General features: G+C 39.5%; 1 protein-coding gene across 1 annotated transcript in view; it reads left to right on the top strand.

The window, feature by feature from the left end:
- The window catches only part of LOC124615400 (protocadherin-like wing polarity protein stan), a 357,491-nt gene that overhangs the window by 139,882 nt on the left and 201,779 nt on the right, over positions 1-15,830 (top strand). The window lies entirely within an intron of this gene.

Raw genomic sequence — 15,830 nt, 5'->3', positions numbered from 1 at the left:
TATGCACATCCAGTGATACCTATGGGGTGAGGGTGACATGGTGGATGGTTGGTACTTTTGGGCCTTCATGGGCTCTTCAGGTGGAGTTTAGTTTTGACTTGTTAGTGAAGGTAATGTTTAAAGGTAAAAAAATTGTGCTTAAAGAAAACTGATTCTGAACTCTAGTAAATATTTTATTTGGTTATGAGAAACAAACGACTTATGAAGTGGGTTGCAAATGAGAGATTCAGTTGCCGTTCATGTTTTAGAATACTGAGGATAAACATTATGACCTTTTAATCAGCCTTAGAACAAAGTGGTGACATTCAGATGGAATGAGAAAGAAAATTAATCCAGAATTAAATGTCTAACAAATTAAACAAATCACATTATACTGACAGCAGTTGTTATCACAAGAATAAAATACAGTTGAAAGACTCATTGTAGAGATAGTACCAACAGATGTCACTAGATCGCAGAATGTGTGAAACTTCAAGAATTGGACTGAATCGTGATTACGTTTTTGTATTTATGTATTTGCTACCATTGTTACATATGACCTGCACCGTAGAAGACGTTTCCGTCTGTGTTTTACTGTTGCTCAAGCACAGCGCTACGGAAAGCCTGCAGGGGGAAGGGGAACAGTGACACCAACTTGGCTGAGGTTTATCATGAGGGGGGGCGGGCAGCAAATTTCGTCTGGGAATCTATTCTGTGTGATTTGACATTTATAACAATTTTTAAACTCGTTTGGCTAAATCCATTTATACTTTGGAATTGAAATGACTTTAAAACTGGACAAATACTCAACAATGGTATACATGTCTGAAGGAGATGCTAAAAATCTAGACTGGGGCCAGTGGTGTGCTTACATGTTACCTGCAGCAATGTTGGTGCTTGCCTTGAGGTATGAAGGGGATGATAGAGGATGTGTTAGCTGTGGTTCTACACAGCCAGCGAGAGAGCAGTGGGCAGATGACATGTTTTTGTATCAAAAGACATTGTAACACTTTCATGTCAATATAGAAGCGAAACATGCTACATGTTTGGAAAAAAAAAATCACAACATATTTGGAAGAAACAGCCAGATATTTGTGACAGTAAAGATACAAGTTTCACAGTTGTCCTGTTAGGATGATGATTAAAAATAATGGTGCCACAGATGACAGGTTAAATAAAAAAGACAGTTAAGATAAAAATTAATGTAAACAATTTCTTTTTGTTTATTTTATTCCTTTTTGTATTATCAAATCTTAGAAAATCAATAAATGATGTAAGTTTAGAATAGGTGTAATGTTAACTTATCTAATGTCAATAAAAGTTCATAATATTGATTAGTCAGAATATGTTGAAAAATAATTTTTTTTCTCAAGGAACCTCTATTTTAAAAAAATAAAAAGGAGAGAGAGAGAGAGAGAGAGAGAGAGAGAGAGAGAGAGAGAGAGAGAGAGGGGGGGGGGGGGGGGGGGGAGTCTCGTCTTATATTCTGGGTCATCTTGTACTCGGGTAGATATGGTATATAGTTTACGTAGGGGCTGAGCTGCATTGTTCTTGCATATGCATTTTGGAAACTGACTTATGCATTATAGAAATATGGTAACTGTGAGATGTCAGTAGTGGTTAAGCTTTCTATTTGTATATACTTTAAAGGCTGCAAAGAAAAAATGCTATTAACATGAACATTGCAATCCATGCTGTTCTGCCTCTGTTCCTTGGGGTGTGAGAGTCTGCCTTTCAGCTTGCCCATGGGTACGTGCAAGTAGTGTAGGCTACCTGCCAAGGTACCCTATTTACATGTATATGTTACTTGATCACCCCTTCCTGTGGGTACTTGGCCAGGGAAGTGTGAGTACATAAGCTGCAGCCTGACTGCATGTCAGCTGTTTGCACGCCCGTGCCTATCACTGCCTGTGGGCACCTGGGTGCCCACTGACAGCCTCTAGAACTGAAAAAAACATGCTGTAATTTGTGTCTAAAATTAGTAAGTGAAGAGGGTATTGTATCTTTCTTGTAAGCATATGAAAAGTCATTTGTTGTGAAACAAAAGTAGTTATGTAACATAGTTCACAAATTAATATGTGCTCTAGAAGTATCGCATCAGAAATTTTTACTTTGCACTCATTATTTTCTCATATGCCTTCATATACATTTATCACAGGTAAATCACGTCTTAAGACAGCACATATTCTTATGTATAAAAAATTATTTCTAAGTGTTACAAATCATAAAAAGTATATTGTCTTCCTCAAGTTTTGTGTAGTGGAAATCCAACTAAAAAGTTCAGTTAAACACACTCACCAATGAAGAAAAGACAGTTTTGTTTCAATTATCTTCTAGAAATAACAAGGCCACTGTGCTTTGAAACATAGAAAATCTATCCATACATTAAGAGTAAGATTTATTATTTATTTCTCGTTCAGCTACAGGCAAAGCGTGATACACTTACAAACATCAACATAAAAATTTAAATTAACATTAACAATGATTTACAATAAAATTTTCAGGGTTTCCAGCCACAAAAGTGCTTGGTCACTTATCACATGTATGTCCATCAGATTTCCTCCCTTAAGTCCATGTATGTCGCACTCAACTATATGCTGCATGGTTTGACTCTCTCCGCACTCACAATTGGGGTCCTGGGAGAAACCCCACTTTTTCAACAAATATCTGCACCGACCAACACCTGTCCGCAGACGATTTAGAGTTACCCACACTCTACGTTGGAGTTGGAAGCCTGGAACTCGTTGAGATGGGTCCTCAATAAGGAAACTGTTATTCACTTTGCTTTCCTGCCATTGATGTTTCCACAGGTTATCGATATCAATCTGTTGTTTGAGTTCTTTCCAGAAGGGATTTCTTGACATCAATCTGTCAGGGGGAGGAGGTAGGTCCCTGAACTTTTCTTTGTACCTCTGGATTGCTCTTTCACGTCTAATCGAGGGTGGTTCGATATTGGCAAGGACGGGCAGCCAAGGTTTCGGGGTGGGTCTTACTGTTCCTGTTATGAGCCTCATTGTCTCGTTAAGTTGCACATCAATATATCTGACATGCCTACTGCGGGCCCAGACGGGTGCGCAATATTCCGCTACACTATACAGAAGTGCCAGTGCTGATGTCGTAGAGTTTCAGTGGAACATCCCCAGGTTGTTCCTGCCAGTTTCATTATGATGATGTTTCTTGTTTTCATTTTTTGGGCGACTTCGTACAGGTGGCTCTTATATGTGAGAGTGCGATCTAGCTTAACACCCAGATATTTTGGCGTTCTATCGTTTTTCAACAATTTACCTTTTATCTGCACTTTTAGCTCACGATTTGCATCTTTGTTACACAAGTGCATTATTGATGCCACGGATTTAGTCGGATTTACTTTGAGGTGCCAGTTGTCATAATATTGTTGTAGTCGTTCCAGATCCCTGTTTAAAATTTCTTCCAGTTCTTCGAAAGTGTTGGCGTGAGCCGCGATAGCGATGTCATCTGCATACATAAAAGAACGAGATTCCAGGTTTGGGATGTCCGCTATGTATAAATTGAAAAGGCATGGAGCCAGCACAGACCCTTGGGGGAGACCATTTTGTAGTGTCCTGTAGCTGCTTGTTTTCCCATTCAGAGATACCTTGAATCTCCTGTTTATCAACATATTTCTGACTAGATCTATGATCTTCTTGCATTTCACGACTTTTGACAGTTTATACAGTATCCCTTTTGTCCATACGGTGTCGTATGCTGAGGTGAGATCTAATAATACCATGCCCGTTTTCTTTTTGTTTTGGTAACCTCTTTCAATGAAAGTGGTTAGGGCGAGAACTTGGTCGCAACAATCTCTTCCTTTTCGAAAACCGCCTTGCTCTGGGGGAAGAGCAGCTTCTATTTTACTTTCTATTCTGCCTAGGATGACTCGTTCAAACAGCTCGTAAGTGGTGCACAATAAAGATATCGGTCTATAATCTTTAGCATTCTCTCCTGTTTTCCCTGGTTTCTGGATGGCTATGACTTGTGCGTTTTTCCATTGCTTTGGTAACCGGCTGGTATCTATGATATTAGAGAAAAGAGAAGACAGCCATGCTCTTCCCTTTGGCCCGAGGTTCTTCAAGAATTCTGGAAGAAGGCCGTCACAGCCAGCTGCTTTACCAGGTGACATTTTCTTTAGTGCTATATTTATCTCTTCTTGTGTTACCCAGTTCGCTAAACCTGCTTCCTCCTCGCTTGCATCTAGCTCTTCGTTCATCAGTTGGTGCAGTTCTTTTTTCTTCGAGGCGGAGGCATGGATTCTGGATGTTTGTAGTATAGAAGAGCATATCTTGTTAGGGGTCATTTTATTATTGATGTTCCGTCCCTTGAATTGTGCTCCGCCAAGTTTCCTCAGTAGACTCCAGCTCTTCTGTGAGGAGTGCGTAAAGTCCATTTGTTTCATCCGCTTTTGCCATCTCTGTTTGCGTTCCTCGTCCATAGCTCTTATGGGCTGTTCTCCTAGTTCTGGATTCTCTGTTTTGTTATATTCATCGAGTAGTTGTTCGCACTCCTTTGTCCAGCATGGGATGTATTCTTTCCGCGCTCCTCTTGGTATTGAGTTATGTGCCGCTTTAATAATTAACTTCGTAAATCTGTCGTAATTTTCTGGAATTGGGGGAATTCTGTTTACATTATTTTCAATGGTATCTTTAAACTTAACCCAGTTAGCCTTTCTGAGGTTCCAGCGGGCTATAGGGGGGCTCTTTATTACTGGTATTTGGATCCCAAGGTCTGTAATAACTGGTCTGTGTTGGCTCCGAGGAATACGGCTCAGTACAGTTCTCTTGGACGGAAGTGCTATTCCAGTTTCTCCAGATGAGACAAAACAAAGATCGGGCATTGATGTTGTGCCCCACGCTCCTGAACAGAAGGTGGGGGTATCTTTTGCATTGTATATTAATGTATAATTATTTATATCTGCCCAGTCTGCCAGCATGAGTCCTTCTTTGTCGCAAGACTGATAGCCCCATCTGGGGTGGTGGGAGTTAAAATCGCCAATTATGACTGCAGGGTGTTGTGGGTTAGGTAAAACAGGTTGTTCCCATTTTTCTGAAGGTGGCTTGTACACGTTATACACAGTCATATCGTTTAGTTTGATTCCCACGGCAAATTCGTGGTGCATAGTTTCCTCAATATTATCAACCAGTTCTTTCTTGATCAGTGTTTAAGAGTAAGAAAAAAAAAAAAAAAAAAAAAAAAAAAAAAGTTATTAAAAAGTCCATATTTGCTTTGTTTCTGTACAAAATTGCACATACGCTTTACTATGGTGAGTATAGCAGCTGAAACTGTTCAATTTCTCCTGTCTGAACAGCATGTATTGTTTTGATGATGATAAAATCTTCAAAATTATGTTGAACAATGTTGAGACCCAAGCAAGAAATTTATTGTGGAACTGGAATTCAGAGTTTGTTATGTTGCATATGACTAGTTCAATTTCTACATATACATTTACATACATACTCTGCAAGTCACTCAGTGATGCATAGCAGCGGATATCCTGTACCACTACTTGTAATTTCCTTTCCTGTTCCACTTGCAAATAGAGAGGGGAAAATGTCTGTCTGTATGCCTCCATGAGCCCCAATCTGTATAATCTTATCTTCATGGTTGTTGCATGAAATGTACTTTGGTGGCAATAGAATCATTCTGCAGTCAGCCTCAAATGCCAGTTTTCTAAATTTTCTCAATAGTGCTCTTCAAAAAGAATGTCGCCTTCCCTCCAGTGATTTTGATTTGAGTTCCTGAAGCATCTCCATAATACTAACGTGTCGTTCAAATCCACCCATAACAGATCCAGCAGTCCGCTTCTTAATTGCTTACATGTCTTCCTATAATCCAACCTTGTGCTGATCCCAAACATTCGAACATTACTCAACAATGGGTCGCACTAGTGTCCTTCATGCTGTCTCCTTTATAGAGGAACCACGCTTTTCTAAAATTCTCCCAATAAACTGAAGTTGATCATTCACCTTCCCTACTACAATCTTCACATGCTTATTCCATTTAATGTTTCTTTGCGGTGTTGTGCCTAGATATTTTTTGGCATGACTGTGTCAAGCTGCACATTTCTAATGCTGTATTAGAATATCGTACTTTTGTTTTTCCTTTTCATCTGAATTAACTTGCATTTTTCTACATCTGGAGCTTGCTGCCATTCATCATATCAACTAGAATTTTTTTCTATGTCATCTTGTATCCACCTGCAGACAATCAACATGACATCATCCATACAGCACAGCATCATCAGCAAACAGCCACAGATTGCTGCTCACTCTGTTGGTCAGATCATTTATGTATATAGAAAATAACAGTACCATCACACTTCTCTGAGGCACTCCTGACAATACTCTTGTCTCTGATGAACACTTGCCATCAGGGACAACATACTGGATTGTTTTACTTAAGAAGTCTTTGAGCCATTCACATATCTGGGAACCTATTCTGCATGCATGCACCTCATTAACTGTCGACCTTGTGGCATTGTGTCAAATGCTTTAGGGAAATCTAGATGTATGGAACCCACATGTTGCCCTTCGTTATGATTTACACGATCTCATGTGAGAAAAAGGCAAACTGAGTTTTGTATGAGTGATGCTTTCTAAAACTGTGCTTAATTGTGGACAGAAGCTTTTCCTTTCAAGGAAATTTATTATTTTTGAACTGAGAATATACTCCAGGATTCTGCAGCAAACTGATGTTACGGATATTGGTCTGTAATTTTGCGGTTTTTTTTTCTTTTGCCTCTCTTATATACGTGCACTTTTTTCCAATCACTTTGGAGTTTGCACTGGGTGAGAGATTTGTGATAAATGCAAGTTAAGTAAGGGGCTAATGCCATAGAGTACTCTATGTAAAACTGAATTGGGTTTCCATCAGGACCTGACAACTTATTTCCTTTCAACTCTTTCAGTTGTTTCTCTACACCTGGGATGCTTATTACTGTGTCCTCCATACAGGAGTCTATTTGATGATCAAACAATGGTATGTTTGTACTATTCTCCTGTGTGAAAGATTACTTAAATCCTGAAATTTAAATTTCAGCTTTCCTTTTGGTGTCGTCTACTTCCACATCAGACTGATCAAAAAGTGACTGGATGGAAACCTTAGACCCACTTAGTGATATTATGTATGGCTGGAATTTTCTCAGGTTCTCATAAAGACCTATTGCCAAGGTATGATGGTGGTAGTTACAAGCTTCGCACATCAGTCTTTTTAGAGATGCATCAATTTCTGTTAAATTTTGCCTGTTGTCATTTGTGTGTTCTCTTTTGAACCAGGAGTGTAACAGCCTTTGCTTCCTCTCCATTTTTCAAATTTTGTTGTTAAACTATGGTGGGTCTTTTCCGTCTGTAATCCACTTACTCACCACAAACTTTGAGTAAGGTTTACAATCTGTTTAAAGTTTCCAGAATGAGATTTTCACTCTGCAGTGGAGTGTGCGCCAATATGAAACTTCCTGGCAGATTAAAACTGTGTGCCGGACTGAGCCTCGAGTGTCTCAGTCCGGCACACAGTTTTAATCTGCCAAGAAGTTTCATATCAGCACACACTCTGCTGCAGAGTGAAAATCTCATTCTGGAAACATCTCACAGGCTGTGGCTGAGCCATGTCTCCACGGTACCCATTCTTCCAGGAGTGCTAGTTCTGCAAGGTTCACAGAAGAGCTTCTGTGAAGTTTGAAATGTAGGAGACGAGGTACTGGCAGAATTGAAGCTGTGAGGACAGGTTGTGAGGCATACTTGGGTAGCTCAGATGGTACAGCACTTGCCCACAAAAGGCAAAGGTCCCGTTGTTTAAAGTTTGCCCATAATTCCTCCATGTCCCGTATACTGGAACTAAATGATGTTAATTCATTATCTAAGTCAGATGTTAGCAACTGCCTATCTGCTCATTGTAGCAGAAATATTCTTCTAACCTTCTTAGTTGATTTATTAACTTTAATAGCCAAAGTCACTATGCTAACATCATGGTCACTAGTCCCATCTTGAACTGACACCATTCATTAGGTCCGGCCTGTTTCTGTCTACAAGGTCTAAGATATTTCCAGTGTGTGTGGGCTGTTTGTTGAACTAGTAGCTCAAGGCAATTTTCAGAAGACGTGTTTTCCATAGACTCCCCAGTCCATACTCAGTAGGTTAAAGTCACCTGCAACTAATATTGTGTGTTCTTGGTATTTCTGCACTACTGACTGTGATCTTTCTGTCAATGACTCTAAAATCGTCACAATGGAATTGGGTGGCTGGTAAATAGATCCAACAGTTAACTTGATTTCACCTAGACGTGTTGTACACCTCCATATAACTTAACTGTCACACTCAAATTCAACTTCAAGAGAGAGAACATTTTTGTCTTCACAACGAATTCACACACTCCTATGACACCTTATCTGCCTTTTAACATATGTTTCATGAATCACTCAATATCTCAGAGCTTTGGATTTCAACCAGCTCTCGATCCAGAGAATAGTCTGATCACGAGAAGTTTCCTGGAGGGCAGTAAATTCGGGAACTGTGTTATGAATACTTCGACAATTTACTGGTAAAATTTTGTCAGTCAAAGTGTCTTTTCTCTGAACACGGGCTGACTTTGCTATCTGCAGTACGTCTGGTGAGTGTTCATCAGAGAACCTCAATTGCCTCAAAACCCCCATGTGCACTCCACAAGTACTCTGCTACCCAATTAGTTGCTCCCTTTGTGTAGCGTACCGTTGACCTATGAAGGGAAGACCTACAATTACCCACTCGATAACGTAGGTCCAGAAATCTGCAGCCGAGACTGTTGTTGAGTTGGAGAAGCCATTGGTTGAGACGCTCCACATGGCTCCAAAGGAAAGGACTGCGATTGACATTGAGAACAATGCTGCAGATTCCAAGCTCTGCTTGCATCCTGCACATGAGGCCAGCAGCCTTCACCACCTCCACAAGCTGCCTGTATGAACTGAGGCTGGCCTCAGAACCCAAGTGACAGGCATCATTTGTGCCGACCTGAGCCACAACGTGCAATTGCTTCCCCAAGTAGACATACCCATGCACGTTGGCTTTCTTTCCAGCCCTGAACACTACCTTCTTAAGGTGCTCCAGAAAGCGCCAAACCTTCTTGTCCTCCTTTGAGGGAAGACCCACTGCAGAAAAAGCTATGTACGTCCAGTTTAAAGAGTGATGTAATAAAAATTCTGTTATTTCTGTTTGTGTTTCCATAAGAATTTCCTTACTTTTTTACTTCCTAAATAGCTGAGCCATTTAAACCAGTATTATGTCTCTTACCACAGTGTTAGCTTTTAAGTTATCCCATAGGTACACTGGACTAGCAGTTCTATTCATTCAGTCACGAAATTGAATCAACTATAGAAAACACAAAATGAAGCTGTTTGTATGGCTTCACAATCATATGCTATAATGCTGATAAATATGACTACTATGACAACTACTGAGGATAACTACCAATATTGTGTCTTAGAGTATATTTTTGACAAAATAACTTTGGACACTAACTCCTCCACACCAAGTTCTGTAGTGCATGTTCCACTTTAAAAACCACTACATTCGGAATATTTCATCCAAGACCTTTTACCCAAATCAATAGTCTGCATATTCTCGTGTTTTACTGCATATTCTCATCTTGTACCATCTTCCAAAGATATAAGAAATTAACCATCCTAACCACTCTATAATTGCTTGTTTCTTAGTCACACTTAATTATTAAGTACCTGGAAACTTTTATTGCAAACACACTATTTCACGTACTGGCTGATGTCTGTGCTGCTCCCACACAAATGCCTCCTTGGTAGTCATTGTTGATGACACCTTTCTGCACACCAAAGTGGCCTGTTGACTGCTGATATCTGTTTGTTCAACCATCACCCACATCAAAAAAAGTTATCACCTATTTCATCCTCACCTTAATTCATTTATACTAGTCAATAATTGTGCCATTATTAACAACAGGGGATACGTAAAAATCAGCGGTGTGGTTTATGTACATTTTTACAGTCTACAATCTTTTCACATGATGTTTTCCTCCCCTTTGGCTGTGGTATTCACTGTGAACACATCTTCAGACTTCCCAATGAAAAACTCAGTCAAGATTCTTCATTGTCTTCCTTTGTTGCGATTAACTAATGTGCTTGATTGACAGGCACAGTTATACAATACTATTCTTGAAAAACCCACAACTACTAACTCATCTCGTAAATAACAAAAGAATATATTGTAATAGAATACTGGCTTGCCTGCCATCTTCTCTACAGGGACAGTTTTTAATTTTATTTTAAGTAATTTGTTGGAAGAAAATGAAGGTACACTACCCAATACACTCTCTTCTCCGCCCATAATAACATTCAGTTGTAGATCCATTTCACCCATTCATATCCTTCCGACCATTCCTGCTGTGGAAGTAGCCCTGTGCTCTATCACACCCGTGTCTACTCCAACTCCGTCACTAGTAAGATGCATTTTGTCAGTGATACTATGTGAAGCAGATCTACGAAGGTACTGAAGTCATACTCAGTAGGAGCAAGATTCAAATCTCTGGCTGGCCACCTTAGTTTGGGCTCACTGTGACATCTTAAATCGCTTCAGTGAATGGTGAGATGCCTTAGGCATGACCACAACCAATTTTCCATCACCATCTTTATCCAGTCAGAGCTTTTTGTTTGTTAATAAACTGACATCAGTGAGATGTTAAACTCTCAATTTTCCTGTCGACTGTGATAAAGTTGAGTGGACTTGGATAAAGCCTGTATTTGTAGCACACAGTACTCTGTATCAGAGTATGTCTTTAGAACCATGATGTTGGTGAATGCCCCACTTAAGCAGTATCTAATATGAGGGAATGTTTTCTGTAGCATCTAATGTTTTTGCTGACTTCATCTTATTCAGTACTCCTGTAGTTGTCCATATTTTTTCTACTCCATTATGTCATCCTCCTCCTCCTCCTTTCTTTTTCCTTCTCCACTTTGTTTCATTGATTCTCAATTTCCATTTCTAATATACTTGTAATTGTCTTGTTGTCTTTTATTTCAATTGTCTTCTCCTCTTCTTCTCTGCAGCTGCTTTTCTTTTGCATCTACACTTTAATTCCACTTCATCCTTCCCTTATCTGGAATCTGTCAGTTAGTCCTTTGATGAGATAGGACCATGCCCATCTAGCCCCTTCCCTGTTCCCATTCCACACTACACAGCCCTCTATTCTACCAACTCAATCAGTCTTTTTATTTCTCTCCTTTTCCACTCCTCCTCCCCTCCCCCCACCCTCCATGTAACTGCCAGACTGCACCTAGCTGCCCTACACCCTCTGTACCTCATCCCTGTGTGTGTGTGTGTGTGTGTGTGTGTGTGTGTGTGTGTGGTTTATTTTCAACATAGGCATTGTTGGCTGAAAGCTCAATTTCTGACAGTCTTTTTGTTGCGCCTATTTGAGACTCAGCTTGCCTGCTGTCTGGTGAGTAGCAACTGTCCTTTTCACAATATTGTTACATTCCATCTTGTATTTTCCATTGTTAAATCCCCTGTAACTTTTCTAGGTTTAAAATTCTGCTGGTAATGACGTTTCATAATCTAATTTCCTATCAAAATGTAATGTCCTTCCTAATTCCTGGATATTTTCCTTTTGTTATTTTATTAATTCCCTCTTTCCTTGATAAATCCATATGTTAATGTATTGTGTCTTCCCCTTCCCCCTCCCCCCTCCTCATGGAGTGGCTGATGAACTTGCTGTGTTTTCTGTCTTCGTTATACCTCATGAGCTACGGTTTACAGTTTCTGAATAACTTCGTTGCTCCTGGCTGTTGCCAACTAATTTCTCTCTTGTATCTTGAAGAAGGAACCTTTTCAGGAAGGTAAAGGGTATGCGTTAATTGTCTTTTCAAATATATATAGGGGACAACCATCAGCACTAGAATGGAATAATGACAATGAAAATTTGTACCAGACCATGACTCAAACCCTGATTTCCCGCATATCGCAAGCGGTTGCCTTACCATTTGTCTACCTGTGCATGAGTCATGAGCAGACCCAATCTTCCACATCTCATCAACCATGTGTCAACAGCCTGTACTCGTGCCTCCATTATGTATATTCCCATACATGTGAGACATTTTAGTTGAAAGTCGCTTGCCCAGTGTTGGCAGATAAATACGATATGGTTGCACGCATGTCCAAAGGAACTTTGCATCATATTTGGAATAACATAGGTGCTGCAGTATCATAAAGAGTATTGTTGTATTTATGTGTATGTTTTCTATTGGCTGGACTGGGAGTTGTGCTTTCTGAAGACAAGCACTTCCCAACCTGTTTGTGTTGTGTGAGTTTAATAAATATTGGAATGCAGTCTCCCTACATTGGGAAAACTCCATGTGACTGCTAAGCTGGTGGCAAGCTCAAATCCCCATTTCGCAAGTAATGCGAAAGGAGGAGTTGGAGGAGTAACACCTATTTAAAAATCTTTGTTCAACTGGCTCTGGTTGATTGCATCATACAAGAGCCTCTTGCCAGGGAAGGTTGAAGACATTAACTGTGGCGATAGTGGAGAAAGTTTCTTTCAGAGCAGTGAATCTGGTGGAAGAGGCACCTTTTCTCTCTGGGTGCGTAGTGAGTACAAGTAGTGACTATACCCCCTTGGGGCAGCTGCAGACAGCATCTAACTTACAGTGAAAGCCTGATTTTAGGGCAGGCAATATGCTGCCTTCATGGAAAGTAACGGGGTATACCACATTAATTTCACAAACAATACATGGGATGGCTCTCCATATGAAAGATTCCGGAGTTAAAACTTCTCCTCACTTGTGTCTCTGGAGGGGAATGCATTTATAGAAAACATATATGAAAGGAAGAAAGAGAGAATGAAGGAAGGAAATATAAGGATTGGAACATGGAATGTCCACACACTACTGCAAGCAGGAAAACTAGAAAGTGCAAAGCAAGAGATGAAAAGGAACAGATTGGAATGTGCGAAGTGAGATGGGTAGAGAACTAGCAGGTAGAAAGTGGAGAGTATAAGCTTTTCTATTCAGGGGAATCAAGAATGATGAAAATGGAATAGAAATACTGATAAGAAAGAAACTGAAAAATAAGTGAAGGTGAAATATATGTTGATGGCAGATTGATGATGATATGACTGCAGGGTACTTCAAAAGATGTGGTGTTAATACAAGAATACATGCGAGCCAGCCAGCAGTTGAGGAGGTGGAAGAATATTATGAGAAGATTCAAGAAACTGTCAAGCAATAAAATAGAAATGCCTGCACTGTAATTATGGGGCACTAATGCAACGGTGGGCAAAGGAAGAGATGAAAATGTAGTAGGAAAATTTTGATTAGGAGTGGGAAATCAGACATAAATTTAGACCACATTCTTGCAATACAAGTGAAGTTAAAGAAAGTGTGGAGAGGTAAAGCAAAAGCAGTATTAAACTTGGAGATACTCAAGGAGATAGGCAATGCCTCAGAGTTGGAATATAGGATTATGGAAAAATGAATGCCTAAATGACAAATGGATAAAAATGAGGGAAGGACTCAGGGTCTCTGCCCAAGAAGTACTAGGAATTAAGATGTACAAAAACATTGGGAAGGAATGGACAATGGAAAACATGTTGAAAAACTTGGAATAATAGGCAAAGTAGAAAAGTGTGGGAAATGAAGAAGGCAAAAACAGGCATTAGAAACTGAATAATATATTAAGAAGAAAAACTGAAGAAGCATGAGAAAGATGGACGAAAGAGGAATGTGAGGAAGCAGAGAAAATAAAAGGAAGATTAAAATGGAAATAGAAGGAGTGGACGTTACATTAGCTGAAGAACCACAGGAGGTTTTTAGTAGATGTCTAGAATATATGGAATGTCTGTATAAGGTGGATGAAATGCCAAGTAAAATAAGGTTGAAGAGGAGGAATATGTGCCTGAAGATGGGAAGGGCCACAGCATCTTGGAAGCAGAAATAGAAAAGGCGCTGAAGGAGAAGAAGAATCAGAAGGCACATGGAACCAATAACTTGCCAGCAGAAGTGTTGAAAACTTTATTAAATGGGAAGAAAGGATATAGTTTACTTCTGTAGTAAGATATAAGACAAAGCGGAATGGCCTGATAACTTTCTTACAATAGTAGTGATACAAATGGAGAAAAATAGAAATACCACAAAATGTGAAGAGCATGGGACTACCAGCCTGATTTCTCATGCAGCTAAAGTATTGCTGAGTACTGGATAGAAGGCTGTGTGGCAAGTTGAAAAGATGGATTGGGGAGGAACAGTTTGGATTTAGAAGAGGAAAAGGAACGAGAGATACTATTGGCCTCTTAAGAATCACCAAGTAAAAGTATATTGAAAGAGGTAGAGAAATTTATGTTATTTTTATTGATTTGGAAAAAAGATTTTCACAGAGTAGAATGGAACAAGCTGATGGATATTCTGGAGAGGAAAGGAGTAGTTTGGAAGGAGGGATGACTGGTACAGAATCTATAATTACAACAGAAAGTGAGAGTAAGGATTGGAAATGAAATGTTGGAAAGAAGCAGCATTAGAAGTGGCTTTAGACAAGGTTATTGCCTCTTCCCTTTATTGCCCAACTTATACCTGGGAGAGATTATTGCAAAAGGCTTCAATGGAAAAAGGGAAGTGTGTATTGGTGGAAAGAGAATTGAACGTACAACATTTGCTAGTGACATGGTGTATGTGGCAGAGAGCTAACAAATTGTAAATAAAATGCTAAAAGATTTGAATCAAGCTTCTGTGGAATACGGAATGAGAATCAAAATAGCAAAAAAGACAAAGAGAGGAGACTGACAAATATTAAGATAGGAAATGTTATTACTAGCCAAGTAAGAGCCTTTAAATACCTGGGAGTACAATCACTGTGAAGACTTGAGATGCCATCAGGAGGTGAAATGTAGCAAACTAGATAAAGGTCTGAAGAAAAGACTTGGCAATTGTTTTGTCTGGAGTGTGGCACTCTGTGGGGCAGAAACATGGACACTTAGTTGAAGGTACAAAAAAGCTAGAAGCATTTGAGACATGGATGTAGAGAAGAATGGAGAGGATAAGGTGAATGGAAAGCATGAATAATGAAAGAATGTTGGAAATGTTGGTGTGAGGAGAAGACTGCTGCAGGTTATAAGAGAGAGGAAGACAAACTGGGTGGAACATTCATTGAGATGGGAGTGCTTGCTGACAGACACTGTGGAATGTCTAATTTGTGGGAAGAGATGAAGAGAAAAGAGGAGCTGCAAGATGATAGATGGTATAAAGGGAAGTGGAAATTACGTGAACCTGAAGAAGATGGCAGAAGGCAGGAGAGCATGGAGAGTTATCATGTTAAAACCTACATTTGGGCGGAATATTGGTGGTGTTGAATTTGACCTATATTTTTGTACTTTTTAATACACTGTATTGACAATGAAAAATGGAATAAGCATGTAGAATGTCTTAATGCAAAATTGAGCAAGACATGCTGTCTTCTTTGCTTACTTAAATCCTGTTGTAATGAGAAAACAGTAATTAGCGGATATCATGCCTATTTTGTTCCCACCTTGAATATGTAGTCATATTTTAGGGAAACTCTAAAGCAGCTATGAGCACATTCAAACTTCAAAAAAAGGGCCATTGAATGCAAACCTAGAACACTCTTTAAGGTCTCTGGTATTTTTCCTTTACCATGTATCACATCTCTGTGCTAAAATGGTACTCTCCACACGAGGATTAAACTTTTTAGCAAACTTCTCTCAAACATAAAAGCAAATACTGAAGTCGCAACCTTTGGAAAATCTTTAAATTCGTATTTTCAGCATCATTGCTTTTACTACATTGAAGAATATGTATAGGTATGAAGTGTGTTATTAGTAATTTTAAAAATTTA

The sequence above is a fragment of the Schistocerca americana genome, chromosome 1 (genome assembly GCF_021461395.2).
Source record: "Schistocerca americana isolate TAMUIC-IGC-003095 chromosome 1, iqSchAmer2.1, whole genome shotgun sequence".
Lineage (NCBI taxonomy): Eukaryota > Metazoa > Arthropoda > Insecta > Orthoptera > Acrididae > Schistocerca > Schistocerca americana.
The sequence above is the reverse complement of the archived record's forward strand: the minus strand, read 5'-3'. Positions and strand labels throughout refer to the sequence as shown.